General features: G+C 40.3%; 1 pseudogene; it reads right to left on the reverse strand.

Moving 5' to 3' along the window:
- Positions 1 to 2,240: 2,240 nt before the first annotated feature.
- On the reverse strand, positions 2,241 to 2,360 carry LOC134947969 (5S ribosomal RNA; annotated as a pseudogene).
- Positions 2,361 to 4,648: the final 2,288 nt, after the last annotated feature.

The raw sequence follows: 4,648 nt of genomic DNA on the forward strand, positions 1-4,648 counted from the left end.
TAATTATGCTAACGGAACACTATGTACTAGGGAGGCCAATCCCGGGATGGAGATCGGCGGGATCCCAGGATTTAGGCCCAAAAACGGCCAGGATTCAATCCCGGGATTGGAAGATCCAATCCCAGAAATATCGGGATCAGGCGGCCCTTTGATTTTGTAATTCCGGGCAGTGTTGAGCGTCCTCAGGAGGCTCATACACTGCCCGGCTCCCTCTGCACAGTGTGACGTGAAGTCACAGGTCATGCTGCACAGACAGACGTCACCCGCAGGATGTGTCCCACCCTCCCTCCCGCCGGTGTTGGATGGTAGGTTATGGGAGCAGTGCGGGGGCAGGAAGGGCCGCCACACAGGGAATAATCCAATCCAGGGAGTGACTATTTTTCAATCTCGATACCCAGGATTGAAAAAATGGCCAGGGATTTGCCTCCCTACTATGTATCTATGTGAATTTATATTCTGTAATTTTAAGTTTGTTATTATTTATGGTGTCTGTGATATGGAACCCTTGTGTCACCTTATAAATAATAATAATGAAATATGTCTGTTAAACCTTACAAACTTGATTATACATATGGTCAAGTCATTACCATTTAAAATTGGCAGGTGATGTCACCAATAAATCTTAAAATTATAAAGATTCTATAGAATTTGTAAGCAAAAGCATCATAGTATAAACATTTATCATATATAGCTATTAACTCTTTATATATTAATATTAGTAGAGTTCCTAAAAATAAAAATGTGGTTATAAAAAGTTTCTTTAGATTAATGCAAAGCATCTGCATTATAAATCAATGCATATTTGTCTTGTATTCTTATTGAAGTGACTAACAAAATATGATAGTGCACTAGTAAGCAGATGAAAAAACTAAAATATCAAATGTTTTGACAAGAGCAAAAAATGGATCAAGTTAAATTTAAAAATATATATTTAAAAAAAATATCTAAATACTGTATCTAGTCAGTTGATTAAAAAAATAATTACATGTAATTTTAGAGTCCATGTTATTATAAAATAATATAATTACTATTGTATGTGTATCATTTTGATTTTGTTATTTTAATTTAGGAATAAAGAACTCGATCGCTACTGCTAAAGTGCTTTAACCTTTTGAAATGTTTTATAGTTTTAATTTGTTTTAAATTCATTGTTAAATGTTTTATTGCTATAACTATTGAAATACCAAAATCTAACTTTATTAATCCCCCAAGTCCCTCATTGCAAATAACATTCCTTTTTTTTGTGTGTGTGCAATTAACAGCTATTTTGGGTGCGACACGCCAATTACAGTATACATACATAAATAGGAATCTGACCTTAAAACTAACTTAAGAATATTTCTAGACACATATCTTTATATACTGTACTATATGGAGTTGGTGAAGCATTTTATCATAAGCTCACTCTATATATATATATATATATATATATATATATATATATATGTATATATATATAGCAGAAGCAAACGGGCGGCACTCCACAGGATTTCAGAATCAACACAGCGGCAGACAGCTTGTTAAGTCAACGTTTCAGGCACTCTTTATTAGTGCCTTTTCGTCCTGACGAAAGGCACTAATAAAGAGTGCCTGAAACGTTGACTTAACAAGCTGTCTGCCGCTGTGTTGATTCTGAAATCCTGTGGAGTGCCGCCCGTTTGCTTCTGCTATATCCAGTCCCTCACAGGTCGTTGGGAGGGCACCCAGGTGCTAATGTTTGCTTTGTGGAGTGCCAGTCAAAAATACGTTTCTGTGTATATGTATATATATATATATATATATATATATAAAGGCACTCGCTTTTCCAACACTTTGGAAAAAGCAAAACAAGCCAAATTGTGTGCTGGATAGATGTCCACAGAGCAGAAACAACCCAATATAAGCAACAGCTGATGACACAAGTGGTGGTAAATGACATGCGACAGTGTCAATGGACAATATTCTGATGTCCAGCAGAGCATGAGCTAAACAGCAGGAAGACCAAAAAAGGAAAATCCCATCGGGGCAAGGATGTAGCAGGATGCTATCACCATAACTGTGGACTAAGCACCATAGTGAAATGTAGGGCAAAAGAAAAGAAATTATGGTAGAGCTCAAGAACATGCAGGTATCCGATGGATCGAAGGTAGTGCATTTAAAGGGAGGATAAATAAATGCAAAGAGAAAGGGAGTGTAGAAGAAGCAAAAGTCACTATAGACTGCCCATTAGATAGCCCAAGGCCATGTGGGGTTAAGTGATAAAAGTACAGCACCCAGTATTCCCAGACCGTCTCCAAAACTGGTACTAACTGGGCCCAACACTGCTTAGTTTCCAAGATTGGACGGAATTGGACGTCGTCCAGTGTGGTATGGCTGTAGAGATCACTAGAATTCCACGTCAAAGGTCAACAAGGTACTACCTGTTATAGGGCCATGCTAATAGTGATGGCAGAAAGGTGCCAAGGAAACAAGGTCACTCCCACAACCCATATGGTATCCAAGATAAGTAATCACATCAAAGCATCGTGCACAATAACTGACACACGGCGGTGCCAATAGGCTCAAGGAGGAGCTCAGCAGGTGAAAAGACATAGTGCTGGACATACGGTGGTGTCTAAAGAAATGAAACCAACCAATACAATGGCTAAATCGCTTCACAAGAAACAACCCAACCTAAAGTCTTCATTAAGACCATTAGTAGTCAAAGTGTGTAATCTGTGAATCCACTGAAGTTCTCTTTGTAGCAACAGCCTGTCACGATCACCTCCCCGCTGCAGTGGTGGTATCTGGTCTATGATGCAACATTTGAGTTGATTGACCGTATGTTGTGCCTCTTTGAAGTGTCTTGCAACTGGTAAGTTAGTGAAGTCTCTCATGGAATCTGTGGATGTAAGACATTTCTTAATAGAGGAGCGATGTTGGCTGAGTCGTTCCTTAAGCATTCTTCTAGTCTTACCAACATACAGTCGATTGCATGGACATTTAAGTACATAGACAACAAAGCGGCTGTTGCAATCCAAACTCTGTTTAATTGAATACTCCTTATTTTCAAACGGATTGATGAAGCGATTGCCCAATAAAAGTAACGAACAGTTAGAACATCCCGTGCATCTATATACCCCAGGTTTTTTCATTAGCCAATTAGATGTTCTGTTAGTCTTTCTTTGAGAAAAATCAGTCTTGATTTAAAGGTCCTTCAAATTAGGTACCCGTCTGTAGGCAAATCTGGGAATCGTGGAAAGATCTTTGGTGAGAACTGGATCACTCGCAATCAAGTGCCAGTGTTCCCGAATTTTGTTGCGGATAAAGCCAGAGGCTGTGGTGAACATACTGCTGAAATTTAACCTGTCCGCTCCCTGTTGACAGGACGATCTTTTTTGTGTAAAGCATCTTCTCTCTTGATCTGTCCGATCCTAGATAGAGCATCATCAATCTCCTTCCTGGGATAGCCTCTGTCAAGAAATCGTTGACACATGGGCCAATATTTAAAAAAAAACGAGTTTGTCCGATTTGTGTTTTTTTTTCTAAGTCCCAACACGGGAATTCACTAAGCACCAATCTCGGCAGTTTTTGGACTATTCGTAATGGTTTGATTTGCAAAGTTCAGAAATATGAATGAATAGACCATCGGTCAAACGCGGCTGTTATTTCATACAACACGGGTATTCACTATTCATTCGTATTTGGGTGTTAGTCTCTGAGTGCTCAATTGCGGTCGTATTTTTTTGCGATTCGTTAAAAAAAGCGGCAAAAAATAGACCTGCTTTTTTCAGCCGTGTTTACATGTGTTGCAACTCAAAAATCAATCACACCTGAATACGGATGCCTATAAAAGGATGTTAGGCCCAATTCAATCCACCTCCACTCAGAAATGGCAGCAGGACTGTGGACCAGTGATATTTTGTGTGCTGTGGGATTCCTCAGACTCAGACATCAGCCTGTAAGTAACCAGGGCCAACAAACTGAACATGGTCAGCAGGTTATACCGGTTCCGCGGAGGCTGCGCAGGCCTCGATTTTTTAGGGGGTGTTTAAACTTGAACGCATTGTCCGATGATACGGTCATACAGATGTTCCGTCAAAATCGTAACAACATTTTCCGTCTGTATGACCTTGTCAAACTGGGCCTAGACCCTGAGACAGCACGCTCTCGCTCTGTCTCAGGCCTGCACAAACTCCTGGCTGGGTTGAACTTTATGGCTACTGGCAGCTTTCAGGCTGTGTCTGGGGATGTCATAGGAATCTCACAGCCCTCATTTTCGAGAATATTAACACAGGTGATGTATACCTAACTACCTCTTCATCTTTTTTTTTTTTTTATAATTTCTCGGTGGCCAGTTCTGTCCTAAAATCTCATGTTTATTGTTCTTTCAAATATACACACAGGTGTTGGCTGTTTTGTAGCCCCACATTGATGCCTCAATCTGCTTCCCTACCCAGGAGTTTCAGTGGCATTCCGTCAGGGTAGATTTCTATGAGCTGGCTGGCATGCCCAATGTGCTTGGAGCCATAGATTGCACACACATTCAGCTGAGACCACCTAGGGGCAGGCAGCACATATATACTAATCGACATCTAGAGCACTCCACAAATGTACAGGTGGTTTGTGATGCAAATCTCAAAATAATGAGTGTTGTTGCTGGTTACCCTGGGGGCTGCCATGACTCCTT

The sequence above is a fragment of the Pseudophryne corroboree genome, chromosome 1 (assembly GCF_028390025.1).
Source record: "Pseudophryne corroboree isolate aPseCor3 chromosome 1, aPseCor3.hap2, whole genome shotgun sequence".
NCBI lineage: Eukaryota > Metazoa > Chordata > Amphibia > Anura > Myobatrachidae > Pseudophryne > Pseudophryne corroboree.